Source organism: Oncorhynchus masou, chromosome 6 (assembly GCF_036934945.1).
Source record: "Oncorhynchus masou masou isolate Uvic2021 chromosome 6, UVic_Omas_1.1, whole genome shotgun sequence".
NCBI classification, from domain to species: domain Eukaryota; kingdom Metazoa; phylum Chordata; class Actinopteri; order Salmoniformes; family Salmonidae; genus Oncorhynchus; species Oncorhynchus masou.
This window is the reverse complement of record NC_088217.1, coordinates 77,789,322-77,814,728: the sequence shown is the minus strand read 5'-3', so window position 1 is coordinate 77,814,728 and position 25,407 is coordinate 77,789,322.

The following is a 25,407-nucleotide window of genomic DNA, read 5'->3' as shown; positions in this document are numbered from 1 at the left end:
AACATGCTCTGCTCACACCAACTGTAATGGTCCAGGCCTAAACCACACACAAATATCACTAGACACAATTGAACACAAAGGTTTTACTATCTAATCCTGGAATATACAAGGCCTGAGGTCATCTGCCTTTGGCCTAAAGAGCAGGAACCCAGACTTTATCAAAGAAATTGGAAATACAGACATTGTCATCCTACAAGAAATGAGGTATAAAGGAGATGGACCCACTGGTTGCCTTCTAGGTTACAGAGAGCTGGTAGTCCCATCCACCACACTACCAGGTGTGAAACAGGGAAGAGACTCAGGGGGTATGCAAATTTGTTAGAGAGCAGACCTAACCCACTCTATCAAATTAGTCAAAACAGGAACATTTTACATCTGGCTAGAAATTAATAAGGAAATGATCTCAACCGAGAAAAAAATTCCTCATGTGTGCTACCTATATCCCCACCAATCGAATCCCCATACTTTAACGGTGACAGCTTCTCCATCCCAGAGGGGCCCAGGGACATGTTTCCAGGCCCAGGGACATGTACTAGTCTGTGGCGACCTAAATGTCAGAACTGGACAAGAACCTGACACCCTCAACACACAGGGGGACAAACACCTTCCTGGAGGTGACAGCATTCCCTCCCCCATATGTCCCCCTAGACACAACTATGACAACATAACCAACAAAAATGGTTTACAACTCCTGCAGCTCTGTCGGACGCTGGGTATGTACATATCAATGGTAGGTTTCGAGGGTACTCCTTTCCTTACACCTATAACTCATCTCTAGGCAGTAGTACTGTAGACTACTTTATCACTGACCTCCACCAAGAGTCTCTTAGAGCGTTCACAGTCAGTCCACTGACACCCATATTAGATCACAGCAAAATTACACCCTACTTGAGCCCAACTATATTCAATCATGAGGCATCAAAGCCAAAGGAACTGCACAATATTACGAAATACTATAGATGGAAGGAAAGTAATGTGGAAATCTACCAAAAAACTAATTAAATCCCTTCTAGACAATTTCCTGAACAAAATGTTTCACTGTAATAGTGGAGGTGTAAACTTGGCAGTAGAAAACCTAAACAGTATATTTGACCTCTCAGTGTCAGGACCCAGTTACGAACCTGGGTCTCCAGAGTAAGAAACAGTCACTTAACCAACTGAGCCACGAATAGTCAGCAGAACCCAGAAGATGAGGCAGACACAGCAGTACTTAAGACGGTGTATTTAATAAAGTAAAAAGGAGAAGTCCTTAAATACAAAAATGGCAAATCCAAAAGGTGGTAGGAATAGCACAAAAAAGCCTCAAGAGACACTCAAAAACAAAAACAGAATTCCACAAGAGCATCCACCGGAATCGACAAGAAAACACAGAACACTAGGGCTGGGTGCTAACATACAAACACAGAGCACAGAACTGAGGGAAACTAAGGGTTTAAATACAATCAGGGGAAACGAGGTACAGGTGCAAATAATAATGGGGAACAAGGGAAAAAACATAAGGTCAAAAAGCACAATGGGGGCATCTAGTGACCAAAACCCGGAACAACCCTGGCCAAATCCTGACACTCAGCCTCCCTATCAAATAAAAAAAAATGAAACTAGACAACCCAAGAAAATGAACAACAATGACAAATTGTTTGATGAAGAATGCAAAAACATAAGAAAGAAATTGAGAAACCTATCCACACAAAAACATTGAGACCCAGAAAACCTGATTCTTACACCTTCAGTATGGTGAATCACTAAAACAACACAAAAATACACAACTGAAAAAGAAGGAACAGCATGTCAGAAATCAGCTAAATGTTATGGAAAAATCCATAGAATCTAACCACTTCTGGGAAAATTTAAGCCCCCGGTAGTCAATACACGGACACAGACCTCCCTTCTTCACAAAAAAAATAAACTTTAGGAGACGGGTGAAGTGGAGGACCGAAAATATCCCTGATGCAGGGATTCGGAGACATATCTTTCCATAGCCTCCATCTCCGACTGTGAGAGGGGATTCACGTGACTCCTGGGAAGTGCAGCGTCTACCAGGAGATCTATCGCACAATACCCTCGTTGATGGGGTGGTAATTGAGTCGCCTTCTTTTTGGAGAAGGCGAGAGCCAAATCGGCATATTCAGGGGAATGCACACGGTGGAGACCTGGTCTGGACTTTCCACCGTAGTAGCACCAACGGAAACCCCTAAACACCTACCAGAGCACTCTCGCGACCACCCTGTGAGAGAGCTCTGTGGCCAGGGAACAGTGGGGTTATGACAAGCTAACCAGGGAAGGCCCAGCACCCCGGGAAACACAGGAGAGTCAATGAGGAAGAGACTAATTCTCTCCTCGTGACCCCCTCTGCGTCTCCATAGCCAGGGAAATGGTGGCTTCCCTGATTATCCCGGACCCTAATGGTCGACTATCCAGAGCGTGTACCGGGAAGGGTCTAACTACAGGAATAATGGGTATCACTAAACTAAGGGCGAACGCTCTGTCGATAAAGCTCCCAGCTGCGCCTGAATCGACGAGTGCCTTATGGTGGAAATGCGGGGAAAACTCAGGAAAACAAATAGGTACAAACAGGTGGACAACAGAGGACTCTGGATGAGAATGGTGCAGACTCACCTGGGGTGACGCCAGAGTGCCCTGCCTGCTGCCTCGACTCCCAGAGGGACCAACCCGGCACCGACCAGCAGTGTGCCCTCTGCGGCCACAGATGGTGCACGTGAAGGCCCCTCCTCCAGCCTCCCTACGTGCAGCCCCTCCCACCTCCACGTGCACCGGAGCGGGGGTGCTGGAAGATGGAACCGATAGAGCCCCCTCTGGACGTCCGCGGGTGACCAGCAGCTTATCCAAACGCAGGCTGCATCTGTAGTGGTTGATGAGGGCCCTGCCATTCCATCCTGCCCTGTCATTCCAGTGTGACCTCCTGTGCGCTCGTCCCCTGCCTCAAATGGAAGAGCCATTCCTCTGCCGTTCTACTCTCGGCTGGATGGTCGAAGACGGCCCGGAAGCGACGGGTGAACTCCTCGAAGTGGTCCAACAGCCGCGTCTCCATCTCTCCTTACAGTGTTTGCCCACTCCAGAGCTCTCCCCGAGAGGCATGAGACGAGGGCAGATACTCTCTCCCTTCCTGAGTGAGCTGGATGAACGGTGGCCAGGTATAGGTCCAGTTGTAAGAGGAACCCCTGGCACTGTGCTGCCGTCCCATCATACTAGCTGGGAAGGGAGAGACGCATCCCACTGGTACTGGCTCCGGATAGGACCGGTAGAGGTAACCCCGGTTGCGCTGGTCGAGGCGCTGGAGAGACTTCCTGTCTCTCCCAGTGGTCCATGGTCTGGGCAAAGCGATCCATCATGGCACCGAGATGATGCAGCATTGCAGAGTGTTCCTGGACGAACTACTCGACTCCTCTGACCGGGGTACCTGCTCCTGCTGACTCCATGGTGGGTGTGAGATTCTGTCAATGGCGTGTGTACTGGGAGTAGAGTCAGGTGCAGGAGAGCAGAAAGTTGTGAACAGGCGCACACTTTATTTAGGCAGGAGAAACCAACAGACGGACGCCACTGCATCAAAGTCACAATAATATTGTATAAAAACAATAACATACCTTGTGAAATAAAACACGGAATAAACGCATACCAGTAAAGCGGATCAACATAGACATGTAACACAAAACAATCTCACACAAAGACATAAGGGTGAACAGAGGAATAAATACATGTAGTGTGATTGGGGAATGAAAACCAGGTGTGCAGGGAACAAGACAAAACAAATGGATAAATGAAAGATGGAGGGGCGATGGCTAGAAAGCCGGTGATGTCGACCGCGGAAGGCCGCCCGAACAAGGAGAGGAGCTGACTTCTGCGGAAGTCGTGACAGAGAGAGAGGGGTGGCGGGGGAGGGGGGGCAGGAGGGAGTACCCAGTTTTTCAATAAAAACAAACACAAACACAAACCCTGTCAACCCCAGCACACAGAGCAAATAAAACTGTGTTGAGTAATGGTTATGGAGCCCTTAAGGTGCACACATGTACTCAGAGGCAAACACACACACGCTTGCACGCACACACAAAATACACATACAAGCACACATACAAAACACACACACACATACTCAGGGATAATAAATGGTTATGGGGACCTAAAGGCCTGAAGGAACTGGACTCCATCACCCACGGTGACTAACTAACCAATTACAGCCTTCATGTACAAATAATGATGTCTAATATAGCGAGTGAAGGAGAGAAGGGGTACTCTATAATACTATATGCACTATAACACTCTATACACTATAACACTCTATACTCTATAACACTCTACACACTATAACAATCTATACTCTATAACACTCTATTACACTCTATAACACTCTATACACTATAACACTATATACACTATAACACTCTGAAACACTATAACACTCTATAACACTCTATACACGATAACACTCTATAACACTCTATACACTATAACACTCTATAACACTCTATACACTATAACACTCTATAACACTCTATACACTAAAACACTCTAAAACACGATAACACTCTATAACACTCTATACACGATAACACTCTAAAACACTCTATACAATATAACACTCTATACACTATAACACTCTATATTCTATAACACTGTATACTCTATAACACTCTATACACTATAACACTCTACAACACTCTATACACTAAAACAGTCTAAAACACGATAACACTCTATAACACTCTATACACGATAACACTCTAAAACACTCTATACATTATAACACTCTATACACTATAACACTCTATATTCTATAACACTCTATACTCTATAACAGTCTACACTATAACAATCTATACTCTATAACACTATATAACACTCTATACACTCCATACAACTCTATACTCTATAACACTCTATACACTATAACACTATATATACTATAACACTCTAAAACACTATAACACTCTATAACACTCTATACAATATAACACTCTATACACTATAACACTATACACTATAACACTCTATACACTATAACACTCTATAACACTCTATACAATATAACACTCTATACACTATAACACTCTATACACTATACGACTCTATACACTATAACACTCTATACCACTCTATACACTATAACACTCTATACACTATAACACTCTATAACACTCTATACAATATAACACTCTATACACTATAACACTATACACTATAACACTCTATACACTATAACACTCTATAACACTCTATACAATATAACACTCTATACACTATAACACTATACACTACAACACTCGATATACTATAACACTCTATACACTATAACACTCTATACACTATAACACTCTATACACTATAAAACTCTATACAGTATAACACTCTATACACTATAACTCAACTAGAGAATGAAGGAGATTAAAGAGGGAAAGAAAGAATAGTAGTAATTTTTTTCCCCAAGGTGTGGTATTGATGTAACATAGAATTGATCTATAATCTCTCGCTCTCTCTTATTTTTGTCTCTCTCTGTCTGAGGAGGTGACCTGTGACGCAATGACATGACTAGAGGTCAGGGGTCAGAGGTCAGGGGTTAGAGGAAGGGTCACAGCTGGGAATCTATCAAAGATGTACCGTCAAACAGAAGTACAATTCACATCAAATTCACTAGCGAAAGTGACCCAGGTTCAACCCAGGTAGAACACACACACACACACACACACACACACACACACACACACACACACACACAACGTGTCTCTGAAGCCTAGTAAGCTGCATTGTATCTCTGGTGGTCTTACTGAGTTACTTTCTCTCACACACACAGCGGCTGTTTCAACAGAGGTTCTTGGTCTGTAATCAAATTATGAGGGATTGGATTATACACCAGGAAATGATTAACATATTAGGCTACAGGGGACAATTGCAGGAGCACTGAGAATGTGTTTTGTGTGTGTGTGTGTGTGTGTGTGTGTGTGTGTGTGTGTGTTTTTGTGAGCACTGAACGTCTGTGAGTAATAGAAGTCAGAAGGCCAGAAAAAGTAGGGGGTTAACACAGACCACACATACACACACACACACACACACACACACACACACACACACACACACACACACACACACACACACACACACACACACACACACACACACACACACACACACAGATTATATAAGATCAGACAGTGGTCCGTCTGAAGCAAAACCAGATGACGGGAATCGTTACACTGATTGATACATGAGGTAGTCCAGTCCCAGTTTGCGTGTGTGTGTGTGTGTGTGTGTGTGTGTGTGTGTGTGTGTGTGTGTGTGTGTGTGTGTATTAACATTACGCCACAATAACAGTTCTTTCTCTTGTTGTTGGACGGAGGAAAAAAGCAGCCATGAGATACCAATCATAAAACTACTGGGTTAGGTCTAGTATAACACACACACTGCCAACACACACACTGCCAACACACACACACACACACACACACACACACACACACACACACACACACACACACACACACACACACACACACACACACACACACACACACACACACACACACACACACACATATACGGACTTGACTTCCACAACATCCAGCTTGCCAAGGTCTGATAGTATCACTGCTGCTGAGCACCACATTCCACACACCATATTATTAATGTTATATTACTGACATATACCATGTTATTAATGTTATATTACTGACATACACCATACTATTAATGTTATATTACTGACAGACACCATGTTATTAATGTTATATTACTGACAGACAGCATACTATTAATGTTATATTACTGACAGACACTATGTTATTAATCTTATATTACTGACAGACATACAGCATACTATTAATGTTATATTACTGACAGACACTATGTTATTAATCTTATATTACTGACAGACATACAGCATACTATTAATGTTATATTACTGACAGACACCATGTTATTAATGTTATATTACTGACATACACCATATTATTAATGTTATATTACTGACAGACAAACACCATACTATTAATGTTATATTACTGACAGACAGGCTGTTTAAACCTCAACAGAATGTCAATGTGTTTTGGACTCAAATACCCCCTGGGCCAGCATACCCCCTTAAATAAAGGCAGGTGGCTTTGAGGCTCGAGAGTCCGGCCAGGAACCAGAAGGTTGGGAAAATAAGGAAACAGCCCTATTGGATAAAGTCTGAATATGGGCAAGATATGGTGTGTGGGTGGGCACCCCTGTGTAGGTGTGTGTGTAGTGCTGACTGACTGAATACCTCTCTCTGTTCTGATAGACTTGTCAGATTAGGAGGCTGCTGTTGATTTAGACTACCAAAGGATATATTTATCACATACTAGGATAACGCACACACACAGGAGTGTGACTCTTTGACCTGGATAAATAGACAGAGAGAGAGAGAGGAGCGATAGAGAGAGAGTAAGAGAGATAAAGAGAGAGAATGAGAGAAAGAGAGAGAGCGAGAAAGATAAAGAGAGAGATACAGAGAGAAAGAGAGAGAGGGAGAGAAAGGGAGAGAGAGAAAGTGAGAGACACACACACACACAGGTGTTCCTCCTATAGTTCTGTATCCCAGCATTATACAACCAGCCTACATACCTCCCATTCTTCACTAAGCCCATTGTGTATTTACTACAGTATATGAGAACAGATCCGGCAGCCTGAGGAAAATACTATAGAAGCATTAGAATCATTATTATCATTTTATACAGGCAGTGTATATTTAACTGGCAGAAAATGAATTGCGGTGGATGGCGGTACGCTAACCCAATGCTACCTTTTACGCCTCTCCCTAACTCTAACCCCCTGAAACAATACCAGGAATGTAACGGTTTTCTTCTGGGGAAAGAGAGGCGGACCAAAGCGCAGCGTGGTTACTATTCATGTTTTTTAATAAGACAACTAAACATGAACATAATACAAAACCAACAAACGTGGAAAACCGAAACAGCCCTATCTGGTGCAAACTAACACAGAGACAGGAACAATCACCCACAAAACCCAACACCAAACAGGCTACCTAAATATGGTTCCCAATCAGAGACAATGACTAACACCTGTCTCTGATTGAGAACCATATCAGGCCAAACATAGAAATAGACAAACTAGACATGTAACATAGAATGCCCACTCAGATCACACCCTGACCAAACAAAACATAGAAACATACAAAGCAAACTATGGTCAGGGTGTGACAAGGAATCTATTAGGAAACCATACTTAACCTTAACTTAACCTTTATTCATGTTCTATGCCTAATTACATTTGTTTCCTTCCTATGATAAAAACTTTACTATCGGGGTGGGTATTACGGCAATGTCTCTCAGTAAAGTCCTTCTGAATGAATAGATTGGGATTTCCAAAGGAGACCAAATACTGTATGTGTGTGGACCTACATTCTTCAGAGTAGAGAAAGGCCAATAGCCGTTAATTATCAAAATACAGAAAAGAGCCGTTAAATTCTATAACCTCCTAAAAGGAAGCAATTCCCAAACCTTCCATAACAAAGCCATCACCTACATGCCAAGGAATGGCGCAGGAGGAGATAGCTGCCGTTTTAGGGTCTCCTAACATATTGTGCAATTGTGTATGTTTTTTTGCGTTATTTCTAACTTATTTTGCACATAATGTTTCTGCCACCGTGTCTTATGATATCAGGACAGCGATTACCTCGTACTGGAAGAAAATCATTTCTTTAAAAAGTCGGGCGCAAAGGATTTACCTGACACCCGACAAGGACCTCATCCCCGACATTTGCAGGAGAAAAGACGGAGAAATCGGGGACATACATCTGGGTACCTTGTAAGAATCCGATGGCGAATGGGTCATCTGCCTTCCCATCTGTCCTCTTAGCCAATGTATAATCATTGGATAATAAAATAGATTAACTACGAGCACATATATCCTACCAACGGAACATAAAAACAATAACATCTTATGTTTCACCAAGTCGTGGCTAAACAACGACATGAATAACATACAGTTGGCGGGTTTTAAGCTTTTTTGGCAGGATAGAACAGCAGCCTCTGGTAAGACAAGGGGTGGCGGTCTATGTATATTTGTAAACAAATGCTGGTGCACGAAATCTAAGGAAGTCTCGAGGTTTTGCTCACCTGAGGTAGAGTATCTCATGATAAGATGTAGATTACACTATTTAGCAAGAGAGTTTTCATCTATATTCTTCATAGTTGTCTATTTACCACCACAAACCGATGCTGGCACTAAGACCGCTCAGTGAGCTGTATGTGGCCATAAGCAAACAGGAAGACACTCATCCAGAGGTGGCGATCCTAGTGGCCAGGGGACTTTAATGCAGGGAAATTTAAATACATTTTACCTCATTTCTACCAGCAACTAGAAGGAAAAAAACTCAAGACCACCTTTGAAGCAGATGCTAAGTTACAGGACTGTGTTGTTAGCACAGACTGGAATATGTTCCGGCATTCTTCTGATGGTATTGAGGACTATACTACATCAGTCACTTGCTTCAACAATAAGTGCATCGATGACGTCATCCCCACAGTGACAATACGTACGTACTTCAGCCATAAGCCATGGATTACAGGCAACATCTGCACAGAGCTAAAGGGTAGAGCTGCTGTTTTCAAAGAGCCAGACTCTAACCCAGAAGCTTATAAGAAATCCCGCTATGCCCTCCGACGAACCATCAAACAGGCAAAGCGTCAATACAGGACTAAGATTGAATCATACTAAGCTCTTCGAATGTGGCAGGGCTTGCAATCTATTACAGACTACAAAGGGAAGCACAACCGCGAGCTGCCCAGTGACCCGAGCATACCAGACTAGCTAAATTACTTCTATGCTTGCATCGAAGCAAGTAACACTGAAGCATGCATGAGAGCATCAGCTGTTCCGGATGACTGTGTGATCACACTCTCCATAGCCGATGTGAGTAAGACCTTTAAACAGGTCAACATTCACAAGGCCTCAGGGCCAGATGGATAAACAGGACGTGTACTCCGAGCATGCACTGGCCAACTGGCAAGTGTTTTCACTGACATTTTCAACATATCCCTGACTGAGTTTGTAATACAAACATGTTTCAAGCAGACCATCATAGTCTCTGTGTCCAAGAACACTAAGTTACCTAGCTTCTTGGTACTTGGGCGCAGTATTTTCATTTTTGGATAAAAAACGTTCCCGTTTTAAACAGGATATTTTGTCACGACAAGATGCTCGACTATGCATGAAATTGACAGCTTTGGACAGAAAACACTCTGACGTTTCCAAAACTGCAAAGATATTGTCTGTGAGTGCAACAGTACTGATGTTAAAGGCGAAACCCAGTTAAAAATCCAATCAGGAAGTGCCACATTTTTTGAAAGCGCTTCATGCCAATGACTCCTTATATGGCTGTGAATGGGCTACGAATGAGCTTATGCTTTCTACGTATTCCCCAAGGTGTCTACAGCATTGTGACGTCTTTTTACGCATTTATGTTGAAGAATAGCCGTAAGGGACCACATTGAGCAAGTGGTCACATGATGGCTCCCGCAGAAAATCTTGCGTAAAGTACAGATGTAGCCATTTTTCTAATCGCTTCTTATGAGAAACCAATTGTCCCGGTGGATATATTATCGAATAGATATGTGAAAAACATCTTGAGGATTGATTCTAAACAACGTTTGCCATGTTTCTGTCGATATTATGGAGCTAATTTGGAAAAAAGTTTGGCATTTTAGTGACCGCATTTTCCGGTCGATTTCTCAGCCAAACGTGAAGAACAAATGGAGCTATTTCGCCTACAAAAATTATATTTTTGTAAAAAAGGAACATTTGCTATCTAACTGGGAGTCTCCTGAGTGAAAACATCCAAAGTTCTTCAAAGGTAAATTATTTAATTTGATTGCTTTTCTTATTTTCGTGAAAATATTGCCTGCAGCTAGCAGGTTATAATGTTATGCTAGTCTATGATAAACGTACACAAATGGCTGTAAAGCATATTTTGAAAATCTGAGATGACAGTGTGATTAACAAAAGGCTAAGCTGTGTCTTAATATATTTCATTTGTGATTTTCATGAATAGGAACATTTTCTAGGGATATTTATGTCCGCTGCGTTATGCTAATTAGTTTCAGGCGATGATTACACTCCCAGATCCGGGATGGGTAGTATCAAGAGGCTAGACAGGGTAACCTGTCTAAATGACTACCGACCCGTAACACTCACGTCTGTAGCCATGAAGTGCTTTGAAAGGCTGGTCATGGCCCACATCAACACCATTATGCCAAAAACCCTAGACCCACTCCAATTTGCAAACTGCCCCAACAGATCCACAGATGATGCAATCTCCATTGCACTCCACACGGCCCTTTCCCACCTGGACAAAATAATCACATAAGAGAGAATGCTATTCATTGACTTCAGCTCAGCGTTCAACACCATATTGCCCTCAAAGCTCATCACTAAGCTAAGGACCTTGGGACTTAACACCTCCCTCTGCAACTGGATCCTGGACTTTCTGACGGGGCGCCCCCAGGTGTTAAGGGTAGGTAACAACACATCTGCCACTCTGATCCTCAACACGGGGACCCCTAAGGGGTGAGTGCTCAGTCCCCTCCTGTACACCCTGTTCACTCATGACTGCATGGCCAGGTACGACTCCAACACCATCATTGAGTTTGCCATTGACACAGCAATGATAGGCCTAATCACTGACAACAATGAGACAGCCTATAGGGGGGAGGTCAGAGACCTGGCAGTGTGGTGCCAGGACAACAACCTCTCCCTCAACATGATCAAGACAAAGAAGATGTGGACTACAGGAAAAGGAGGACCGAGCACACACCAATTCTCATCGACGGGGCTGTAGGGAGCAGGATGAGAGCTTCAAGTTCCTTGGTGTACACATCAACAACAAACTCTCATGGCCCAAACACACCAAGACAGTTGTGAAGAGGGCACTACAAAACCGCTTACCCCTCAGGAGAATGAAAAGATTTGTCATGGGTCCTCTGATAATCAAAAAGGTATACAGCTGCACCATCAAGAGCATACTGACTGATTGGATCACTGCCCGGTATTGCAACTGCTCGGCCTCCGACCGCAAGGCACTACAGGGGGTAGTGCGTACGGCCCAGTACATCACTGGGGCCAAGCTTCCTGCCATCCAGGACCTCTATACCTGTGTAGTGTCTGGTAAAGGCACCGCCAATTGTTAAAGAGCCACTCTAATCATAGACTGTTCTCTCTGATACCACACGGCAAGCAATACCAGAGCTCCATGTGTAGGTCCAAAATAATTCTTAACAGCTTCTACCCCCAAGCCATAAGATTCCTGAACAGCTAATCAAATGGCTACCCAGGTTTGCAAATGTAGACCAAAGTCTAAATTCCTGGGCTGGAATAATACATGATGGCCTTTCTCTTCCTTTTCAAAGATGATGGTACAAAAAAATACATAAGAAAGGTTTTTTTTCTTTGTATTATCTTTTACCAGATCTATTGTCTTATATTCTACTACATTCCTTTCACATTTCCATAAACTTAAAAGTGTTTCCTTTCAAATGGTACCAAGAATATCCTTGCTTCAGGGCCAGAGCTACAGGCAGTTAGATGTTAGGTATGTCATTTTAGGCAAAAATTGAAAAAAAAGAGAGAGAGAGACTGAAGTAGGGATAAAAAGAGGTATGGAGAGAAGGATAACAGAGAAGGGAGGGATGTGGCCAGAAAATGCAAGACTCTGATCCGAGGCGAGTGAGTGTGGTTGGGAAAGCATGTTTTTAAATGGGAAATTGTGTTCTCCATGAGAGTGGGGAGTTTAGAAACACACGCCCATTCCACACACACCCACACATACATGCCACTCCAAAAACCCTGGTCAATACCCAGGCAGTATTAAATCAGTATCTCACTGGTTTCCACCGTTGTTCTAAGGAGAACAGCTTAATTCAATAACTTGACAGAAACGCAACTGAAAATCAGTCGCTGCCTGGGTTTTAGAACCTCGGACGTGGTCAAGGAACAGAGGTACAGCGGATGTTTACCATAGCCTTAGGAAGAAAGCATGTTCAGCCTGTAGGTACCTAGGAAGGCCCACCCGAACTTCTGATCCAATTAGCAGTGATGTGGGAGGGATTTCAACAAATATCAACACTCCATAATACAAGGTGTTCAACAGGTGCAGTTGACTCTGATGCTTGTGTCTATATTAGGCTTAATCACCAAAATCAAGGACGGTGAGGATGGTGGAAGCCACTAGTCTTTTCTTAGCGGAAAGACAAAAGGAAAGGCAAGGAGAAGATTTTTGTCTGAAAAACACAGCCAATTTGTTAATGTGAACCTTAAACCCCTGCAACTTATCCAGAACGATGCAGCCCGCCTGGTGTTTTACTTTTACCTTCAGGCTATGCTCAAATCCTACACCCCAACTCTGCTCTGCCACCTCTGGTCTCTTGGCCCTCCCACCCCTGCAGGAGGGCAGCTCCCGCTCAGCCCAGTCCAAGCTCTTCTCTGTCCTGGCACCCCGATGGTGGAACCAGCCTCCCCCTGTAGCCAGGACAGCAGAGTCCGAAAATGTCAGAAACACTACCTCTTCAAAGAGTATCTTTATGAATCGAGAAACCAAGGTACTTGTACAATGTTCAATGGGAATGCTGTCAGAAGTAAAGATTTACCTGTTGGAGCTTACAATTTACCTGTTACTTGAAGCTTAGAATTAGTAAAAGTCTTGACATTTGTCAGCTTTTAAAAGTCTGAACTGATAGAGGTTTTGCTGAAGGACATCAAATGTAGTTTGAACATTTCGCAACAATGGATATTAGCATGAGGCACCGCAGAATCACGCTCCAGTGATTATATAGTCAACAGTGAAGTGTCGTTTGGATTTCGTCCTCAACTCTTGTGACTCTGGCAGTACTTGCGTGTGGACATTCCTTTCTACAAAGTCAGATGTAACCCAGTAAAAGGAGCCTGCCATCCACTAACACAATGAACTGTTGCATTCCCCCCACTCCTCTCTCTTTCTGTCTCTCTCTCTCTCTCTCTCTCTCTCTCTCTCTCTCTCTCTCTCTCTCTCTCTCTCTCTCTCTCTTTCTCTCGGCACGTTCACAACAGTCAGAGTGAGAAACAGTCCCAAGGTCAGACCAGCAGAAAGAGCTGGTGTCTTCATCCCACGACAGGTTAGGGTGTGTGTGTGTAGTCCTGTTTGGGGCTTTCCAACAGCTGTTGAGTAACTCTGTGGAAAAATACGCAAACTGGAAAAGAGCTCAATGGGAGCCTGACCTGAATGTCATAACAGCCTTGTCACACACACACACACAAAAGCACAAACACACACACACTTCTCTTATGGTTGTTACTGTGTTGAATGACACAAGACGTACAGTTGAAGTCGGAAGTTTACATACACTTAGGTTGGAGTCATTAAAACTCATTTTTCAACCACTCCACACATTTCTTGTTAACAAACTATAGTTTGGGCAAGTTGGTTAGGACATCTGCGTTATGCATGACACAAGCCATTTTTCCAGCAATTGTTTACAGACAGATTATTTCACTTATACTTCACTGTATCCAGTGGGTCAGAAGTTTACATACACTAAGTTGACTGTGCCTTTAAAACCTGTTAGAGATCAGGCTACTTTTTTCAACATTCTGTTAAAAATCGTGCAACATTTCAGCATCCTGCTACTCATGCCAGGAATATAGTATATGCATATGATTAGTATGTGTGGATAGAAAACACTCTGAAGTCTGGTTAAATGATGTCTGTGACTATAACAAAACGTGTTTCGTGGTCAAAATCGCAAGGAAACCTGATCACAAAATCGACGAAGAAAAAATCAATCCGCCAGTCTCTGTATTGTCTATTGCAAGGTATAATAGATAGCGAACGGCTTACAGTTCCTACAGCTTCCACACAATGTCACCAGTGATTTCTATGCAGGTAAATCCTTGGTCAGAAGAGTAATAGGCACATCCTCTCGTCGGGTACACAGCAGGAAGAAATGGAAGAGAAAATATGGACCATGATTTCAAGACTTGCTGCTATTGAATACAGATCGGCCCGTGATCAATTTGATCGATTATTAATGTTTACTAATACCTAAAGTTGGATTACAAAAGTAGTTTATAGGCAACTTTTTTAATTTTAAAAAATGACGTTGCGTTTTGGAAAGGTGCTTTTTCCTGGATCAGACGGGCTTCATAAATGGACATTTTGGGTATACATGGACGGATTTAATCGAAAAAAGACCCAATTGTGATGTTTATGGGATATATAGGAGTGCCAACAAAGAAGCTCGTCAAAGGTAATGAATGTTTTATATTTTATTTCTGCGTTTTCTGTAGCGCCGGCTACGCTAATTCTTTTGTTTACGTCCCCTTCATGTATTTCGGGGGGTTGCATATGCTATCAGGGTAGCCTAGTGGTTAGAGTGTTGGACTATTAGGTTGCAAGTTCAAACCCCCGAGCTGACAAGGTACACATCGGTCATTCTGCCCCTGAACAGGCATTTAACCCACTGTTCCCAGGCTGTCATTGAAAATAAGAATTTGTTCTTAACTGACTTGCCTGGTTAAAAAGATAATAGCCTCTCATGCTTTTGCCGGAAAGCATTTTAAAAATCTGACATGTTGGCTAGATTCACAACGAGTGTAGCTTTAATTGAGTACCCTGCATGTGTGTTTTAATGAAAGTTTGAATTTTATCGAGTACTATTACTTGTCACTCTGAAATTTCCCCTGATGTTGATCCCTGTACAGGGACAGCAGCCATAAAAGGGTATTAAAAAGCCATCACTAGACGGCTACCACCCGGTTACTCAACCCTGCACCTTAGAGGCTGCTGCCCTATGTACATAGACATGGTATCACTGGTCACTTTAAATGGAACGCTTGTCACTTTAATAATGTTTACATACTGTTTAACTCATTTAATATGTATATACTGTATTCTGCTGCATTTTAGTCAATGCCACTCAGACATAGCTCGTCCTAATATTATTTTGCTTTTAGATTTGAGTGTTTGTTGTGAATTGTTAAATACTGCTGCACCGTTGGAGCTACACCCGCAATAACATCTGCTAAATATGTGTACGTGACCAATACAAATTGGTTTGATTTGAATGCAGAGAGAAATGGCAGTGCAACAATGGTGGGGGCAGAGAGGGGACTTCAAATCAGTGTGCAACAGCAACCACACACACACACACACACACACACACACACACACACACACACACACACACACACACACACACACACACACACACACACACACACACACACACACACACACACACACACACACACACACACACACACACACACACACACACACACACACACACACACACACAGCTTTATCAGACTAGTATAATTAGATTGGATCCGCATCAGTGACACACACACATGTGTTTTGGTGTTGTGTCTGGGAACTCTGAAGAGACAGAGACAGAGATAGAGGCAGAGATATGGAGTCAGATATAGAGACAGAGATACTTTAGAAACACGTATTATGGAAGAAAGCAGGGAGACCAGAAATCTCTGGCCCATTATTTTTCTTGAAATAAATAAGGATAATGGTCAATCAGCCCATCATTTGGCCAAACTGCCCTCTGGCTAGCCTGTTTCTGGATGAAAGGTTCTCATGCTCCTTTTTTCCCAGACAAGGAGAGAAGTAGATTTCTGCAGCCCCTTCAAGCCCCCTATCCAACCAGACCCAGTTAACATGGTCTATGAGGAAATGGACACAATGTACACATTGACCTAACTAACTCAGTTCCAGCCTCAGTCAGAGTTAGACTAGCCTACTCCTGTTCTATTTCCGTCTCGTTGATTTTAAGGGTGTAATTATTCTATATCTTCGTTAAATCTATTGTACTGGCTGTGTGGGAGAGTGAGGATGGAGGCTGGAGGTCAGCACATCTTTGTCTCTCTCTTTTTCTTCCCTCTCTCTCGCTCTGTCTTTCTCACATGTGGTATTAGCACAGAAGCAAACAAGAGTGGGAAGATCACACACACACACACACACACACACACACACACACACACACACACACACACACACGTCCTTTGAAGGGCAGATTTATGCGAAAGTGTTTTGGTCAACCTCACTTTCTCTACTGCTACCACGGCAACAGCCTTGGTGCAGAGGGCTCTCAGATCTCTCTCCGTCCCTCTCTCTCTCTCTCTCTCTCACACACACACACACACACACACACACACACACACACACACACACACACACACACACACACACACACACACACACACACACACACACACACACACACACACACACACACACACACACACACACACACAGGTGCTTACTACTTTGGGAATTTGCTGGCACCACACCCGAACAGGTGGATCCCAGATGTGAAGCTCATATAAAACTTTTCTGTAACTTCCCAAAGTGTTTGATGTGTGTGATACGGATGGAGGATGGAGAGGGAGGATGACAGAGGAAGAGGAGGGTTAGGGTGTGACAGTAGCAGTAATGTAGCAGCGTTGTGACACATCATAGCCCCGAAGTAACCTACTCCCCCTCATCATCAGGAGAGATGGTAGAAGGTGTAGTAGTGTTTTTGTTGTACTGTCAGTAACTCAGTGAGCATGTGTTCCCAGGTCTCCTCAGAGAGATAGAGAACAGCGCCATCTGCTGCCTGGAGGCAGAACAGCATCGGCCACCACTGGGGACCGTAGAACAGAGAGACATGGCTCTCAAGAGAAGACAGGCTATGTGCTCACTGCCTACAAAATGAGGTGGAAACTGAGCTGTACTTCCTAACCTCCTGCCCAATGTATGACCATATTAGAGAGACATATTTCCCTCAGATAACACAGATCCACAAAGAATTTGAAAACAAATCCATATCTACTGGATGAAATGCCACAGTGTGCCATCACAGCAGCAAGATTTGTGACCTGTTGCCGCAAGAAAAGGGCAACCAGTGAAGAACAAACACCATTGTAAATACAACCCATATTTATGTTTATTAATTTTCCCTTGTGTACTTTAACCATTTGTACACTACTGTATATATATATATATATATATATATATATATATATATATATATATATATATATATATATGACATTTCTAATGTCTTTATTGTTTTGAAACTTCTGTATGTGTAATGTTTACTGTAAATTTGTACTGTTTATTTCACTTCTGTATATTATCTACCTCACTTTCTTTGGCAATGTTAACACATGTTTCCCATGCCAATAAAGTCCATTGAATTGAATTAAATTGAGAGAGAGAGAGCGAGGGAGAGAGAGCGAGGGAGAGCGAGAGAGAGAGAGAGAGAGACAGAGAGAGAGAGAGAGCGAGGGAGGTAGAGAGAGAGAGAGAGAGAGAGACAGAGAGAGAGAGAGCGAGGGAGAGAGAGAGAGAGAGATATAACGATAACAAAGGCTAACCTGGATGTAACATGTATGTCTGATGTGTTCAGAAATGTCTGAAGATTTGTAACATTTACCTAGAGCTAACTCTAACTCTAGCAATGCTGGGTGATTTGAAAAGTCATAGTCAGTTGATCAATAATATAATAATACTCTTAGCAAAATTGTTTTATCTTTAATTAACAATCTGTAGAAACTATGAAAGTGGAAAGATTATTTTTTGTGAAACATCACAGCACAGCACAGTTTAAAAATATATGGCAGCTAGAAATCAGAACTGGATGGTCTTTAGCGATAGATGGGAGGAGTCGAGGGTAAAAAAATACATACAGTACCAGTCAAACATTTTGACACACCTACTCATTCAAGGGGTTTTCTTTATTTTGACAATTTTCTATATTGTAAAATAATAGAGAAGACATCTCACAACTATAAAAAAAACATATGGAATCATGTAGCAAATGATAGTCCCACCAGATGGGATGATGTATTGCTGCAGAATGCTGTGGTAGCCATGCTGGTTAACTGTGCCTTGAATTCTAAATAAATCACTGACAGTGTCACCAGCAAAGCACCCCCACACCTCCTCCTCCATGCTTCACAGTGGAAACCGCACATGAGGAGAACATCTGTTCACCTACTCTGGGTCTCACAAAGGCATGGTGGATGGAATCAAAAACACCCTCTGCAGCAGAGGTAACTCTGGGTCTTCCTTTCCAGTGGCGGTCCTCATGAGAGCCAGTTTCATCATAGCGCTTAATGTTTTTTGCGACTGCACTTGAAGAAACTTTCAAAGTTCTTGAAATGTTCCACATTGACTGTCATAATAACACTCGGACCAAAGCGCAGTGTGAAATCGGCTCGCCATTTCTATTATAAGTGAACCTCACAAAAAACAATAAAGAATAAATGATTTGTGCTATGGAGTGTGCTCACAGGCAACTACACATAAACAAGATCCCACAAAAAAAAACAGTGGGGAAATGGCTGCCTAAATATGGTCAACAATCAGAGACAACGCTAAACAGCTGCCTCTGATTGGAAACCATACCAGGCCAACATAGAAATAAAACAACCTAGATTACCCACCCTAGTCACACCCCGACCTACCCAAAATAGAGATTAAAAAAGTCTCTCTATGGTCAGGGCGTGACATTGACTGACCTTCATGCCTTAAAGTAATGATGGACAGTCTTTCTCTTTGCTTATTTGAGCTGTTCTTGCCATAATATAGACTTGGTATTTTACCAAATAGGGTAACCACCACAACTGTACCTTGTCACAACACAAGTGATTGCCTCAAACGCATTAAGAAGGAATGAAAGTCCTCAAATGAACTTTTGACAAGGCAGACCTGTTAATTGAAATGCATTCCAGGTGACTACCTCATGAAGCTGGTTGAGAGAATAGCAAGAGTGTGCAAAACTGTCATCAAGGCAAAGAGTGGCTACTTTGAAGAATCTCAAATATATTTTGAGTTGTTTAAAAGAAAATGGGTTACTAAACGATTCCTTATGTGTTATTTCATAGTTTTGATATCTTCACTATTATTCTACAATGTAGAAAATTGTAAAAAAATAAATAAAGAAAACAACTGGAATGAGTAAGTGTGTCCAAACTTTTGACTGGTACTATATATATATACATATATACATATATATATATACAGTGGGGCAAAAAAGTATTGAGTCAGCCACCAATTGTGCAATTTCTCCCACTTAAAAAGATGAGAGAGGCCTGTAATTTTCATCATAGGTAGACTTCAACTATGACAGACAAAAGGAGAAAAAAAATCCAGAAAATCACATTATAGGATTTTTATGAATTTATTTGCAAATTATGGTGGAAAATAAGTATTTATATATATATATATATATATATATATATATATATATATATATATATATATATATATATATATATATATACACACTGCAAATGATGCAGAAAGTTACGGTTGCCATGACATCAATCACAAACACATCTTCCCGTCTTAAGTCAGGTTCATCCTACACAAACACACACACACACCCACTTCTCCTCTCCTTGATCTGCTCCCCACCGCAGTCAGGCCTTCCCACAATCCCCCAAGGGTTCAACCTATGACCCGAGTGAGGTGTATTCTGGGTAACGTTGTTTTCATAACTCCTACCACCCTGGCTCTGCAAACACACAGGACCACGGAACATATGCACTGCATTACACACACACACACACACACACACACACACACACACACACACACGCACGCACACACACATCTGCTTCATCAGTCAGAACTAGTGTAGGTAGATAAATACTCCTCCATACTACACACAGACACTTGTGTGTGTGTGTGAGTATGTGTGTCACTGGGTAATTTTGAACACCATTTCATACTCTGTCTTCCCTTCAAAAATGGAAAATGTTACAGTTTTTATTAGGGCAAATATCCACAAAACTCTCTCTTTCTCTTCACAAACACTCTCATATCTCTCCTCTTTAATTCTGTAGGCTTCAGCAGTGCCTTCACACAGCTGATTTCCCATAAAAAACACACCCCATGACTCTTCTCCTAACAATGTGTTGATCAGTGTGTTCAGTTTACAGTAAAAGGTGAATAATGGTTATCAAGGAGACCTTGACTAATAAGAAAAACAATGCTGTTTCCCAACATTTTACTGATTCATTTATTTTCAGTTAAACCGATACCGATTACAAATGAACTTCATGTTCGTACGACGTCCTAATCTTTATGTAATTCATTTAATTGTGAAAGCATTCCAGCAGTTTGGAATTCTGTTCTCAGCTTTAGACTCTTTACAAAACACCTGCTGGAGGAAGAGGGGAATAGAACAGAGTGAATGGAAGACAAAAGGACAAGATAAAACAATGTCATCAGCCAAGTGCAGTGCTTCATCCCAACAGTGATTCTTGTCATCTGGTTCCAATAGGAACACCCTGTCACCCCATTTCCTCTCCCTCCCTTCTCCCTCCCTCCTGCTTGTTCTTCTTTAGGGTGTGGCTTCTCCTCCTCGAAGTCATCATCTTCTCGACCTCCTCCACCACCCTCCCTCCTTCACACACACACACGCACACACACACGCGCACGCACGCACGCACACACACACACACACACACACACACACACACACACACACACACACACACACACACACACACACACACACACACACACACACACACACACACACACACACACACACAGCCAACCCATACTTCTCTGTGAAAGTCAGGTGAAAGGAGGAAAGGAAAACATCTTTGCATCCCTCACTTCATACTTCGCTATTTCTTTTTTTTAACATCAAATCTGGATTCAAGAACATTCCTCAAAAACATTCACCCACACAATATCCCCCCCTCCTTCTGTCCCTCCCTGCTCGCCTCTCCATGGTGGATTCCTTCTGTTTCCCTGGTAGCTCAATTCAAAAGGAGAGAGAGATGGAGAGAGAGAGGGGGGAAGAGAGAGAGAGAGAGAGAGAGGGAGAGAGAGGGATAGAGAGATGGACGGAGGGAGAGAGAGAGGAAGGACGAGAAAGGAAGTGAGGGATAGAGGTCTCAACACATAGACATACAGATCTCAGAGTCTGAGCCTGTGTCCTAACTTGCACCCTATTTCCTTTATAGTGCACTACTTTTGACCATGGCTCATAATGGGGCTATACAGGGAATAGGTCTTCTCAGACACAACCTCAGAGTCGCCAGGCTTTAGTCACAGTGTGCGACAGTGTTGAGAATCTAAGTGAAAACGTTCAAAGTTGCAAACGTTCAAAGTTGCAACATGCTGATGACTGACAGAAAAGTGGTAATAACTGTTAACACCGACACCAGGACATCTCAACACCATGTCACACTTCCCTTAGATATACACACACACTAGCATGCAAATGCGTGCCTTCAAATGCACACGTTCACACATACACACAGAGTGCACGCAGGCACACACACACACTTCTATCTCCTCTCTCTCTCTGATCTCTCTGCTCTCTTGTCTTGTGCCGTCTGAAACAACAGTCCTAGTGTTATATAACAGCCCTCTCACTTAGGGCATGGCCAGTGTCTGTGTGTTTGTGTATGTGTGTTAGATGAATGGCCATCTTCACCTACAGCCTCTCCATAACCATCCCCAAAACAGCCCAAACTATTTTATCATGAACAGTAATTCCTGGTGGGCCTCGGAACAGCACTGAATCTCTCTTTTCCTCCCTCCATCTCCAGTCCTTCTCTGATCTGGTGAAATCTTCATGTACCCAAGGAGCAACACACACACAGCTAACACTTCAAAGAGAGGGTTTTGTGTGTGTGTGTGTGTGTGTGTGTGTGTGTGTGGGGGGGGGGGGTCGTGTGTGTATACAGTGAGCTCGAAAGGTATTGGGACAGTGACACTTTTGGTCTTTGTGCAAACAACCGATATGAATGAAAATGTCAATAAATTAAACCTGACTGTCTGCACTTTAACCTCATAGTCATTATATCATTTCTGGTCTTAAGTGCTGGACTACAGAGTCAAAACAACAAATATGTCACTGTCCCAATACTTTTGGAGCTCACTGTATATACAGTGGGGTCTGAAATTAGACACCCTTGATAAATATTAGCAATAATGACTATGTTGTATGTCTATAAAAATTGGGAAATATTATTCTATACTAATACAATTGCTCAGAGAAAGAGATTTTGTTTAACAAGTAGTTGTTTATCTCAAAAAGGTAAAAACCTGTTTTCAATATTTCACCTTAAGAGGATAACGACACGTACCCTTCTAAAATGTTTGAGGAGTTGGAGAACACATTGGGAGGAATCTTAGACCAGTCCTTCATAACAAATCCTTCCACATCCTTGATATCTGTAACGGATTTCTTCCGTCGAAGGAGAGGAGGACCAAAATGCAGCATGGTTAGAGTTCATGGTTTTTAATAAGACAAACCTAACATGAACACAATACAAAACAACAAACGTGGCAAAACCCGAAACAGTCCTATCTGGTGCAGCGAACACAAAGACAGGAAACCACCACCACCCACAAAGTATCCACAGAATATGGCTGCCTAAATATGGTTCCCAATCAGAGACAACAATAGACAGCTACGTGGAGGTGGCACTGGATGGACTGGACTGTGAAGGCGTACTGGAGATCTTGCGAGCAGGGCTGGCACCATCCGCCCTGGCTGGATCTTCACCCTAGATGTGGGGAGCTGGGATGTAGCGCACCGGGCTAAGCACACGTACTGGGGACACCGTGCGTTCCACCGCATAACACAGTGCCTGACCAGTACAACGTCCGCCACGGTTAGCACGGCGAGCACCTCAGGACGAGTGCTGTGTATACTGCACCGACAGCTCTCTCTCCTCACTCTCCTCCAATGTTATCAACAACTCCTCCAATGTATTGTAATCTCCCCTCCATTCACTCTCCTCCAATTTGTCCAATAACTCCTCCACATTCTCAGACGCACACCTCAACTTCGCCGACTGCTCTGATTCCATCCTTGGCTCCTCACGGTAAACAGGGGGAGTTGGCTCAGGTCTGACTCCTGACTCTGCCACACTCCCAATACATTTTTGGGGCTGTCTCTCGGGCTTCCATCAGCGCCGCCGTGCTGCCTCCTCATACCAGCACCTCTCCGCCTTCGCTGCCTCCAGCGCTTCTTTGGGGCGGCGATAATCTCCTGGCTCTGCCCAGGGTCTTTTCCCGTCTAGGATCTCCTCCCAAGTCCATTTCTCCAAATAGTGCTGCCTCTCCTGCTGCTGCCTGTTACCACGCCGCTTGTTCCTCTTGTGGTGGGTGGTTCTGTAACGGATTTCTTCCGTCGAAGGAGAGGAGGACCAAAATGCAGCGTGGTTAGAGTTCATGGTTTTTAATAAGAGAAACTAAACATGAACACAATACAACAAATGTGGCAAAACCCAAAACAATTCTATCTGGTGCAGAGAACACAAAGACAGGAAACAACCACCCACAAAGTACCCACAGAATATGGCTGCCTAAATATGGTTCCCAATCAGAGACAACTATAGACAGCTGCCTCTAATTGAGAACCAATCTAGGCAACCATAGACTTACAAACTACCTAGAAAGGAAACAGCCCCATAAACATACAAAACCCCTAGACCAGACAAAACACATAAATCCCGATCTCACACCATGACTTAACCAATATAATAAAGAAAACAAAGATCATTAAGGCCAGGGCGTGACAATATCCTAAATCTGCGCTTATTGACTGCCCTCTTCAATTCAAACCATAGGTTTTCAATGGGTTTCAAGTCCGGAGACGGAGATGGCCATTGCAAAATGTTGATTTCGTGGCCAATTAACCATTTCTTGATGGAATTTGATGTATGCTTGTGGTTATTGTCTTGCTGGAAGATACACTTGTGGCTAAGTTTCAGCAACCTGGCAATCAGGTTTTCGGCAAAAATATCCTGGACGCCAAACCCACCACTGGTGTGCATGGCCAAAGACCTCTATTTTCATGTCAATCATTTCTGACCCCACGATATATACAGCCCAAATAACCGAAACACTAGAGTAAATGAAATTTACAAAGAATATTGAAAGTGTAACGATGTGCGCTGAGAGTCGGGAAGCAAGTTCAGGGAGTGAGTGTTTTAATAAATTAAAGTAATGTAATACAAAACAAGAACACATGAACAACGCACAGACATGTAACAGAAACAATGACGACTGGGGAAGAAATCAAAGGGAGGGACATATAAAGGGCAGGTCATCAAGGAGGGGATGGAGTCTCTAGGTGAGTGTCATTATGTGCGTAACGCTGATGACAGGTGTGCACCCTAATGAGCAGCCTGGTGAACTAGAGGCCTGAGAGGGAGCACACGTGACAGAAAGCAGGTGCTTCCACACAGATGTGGTTCCTGAGTTAATTAAGCAATCAACATGCCATCATGCTTCGGGTCATGTATAAAATGATGGGCGGGGCCTCCCAGGTGGCGCAGTGGCTAAGGTTGCTGTACTGCAGCACCAGCTGTGCCACCAGAGACTCTGGGTTCGCGCCCAGTCTCTGTCGTAAC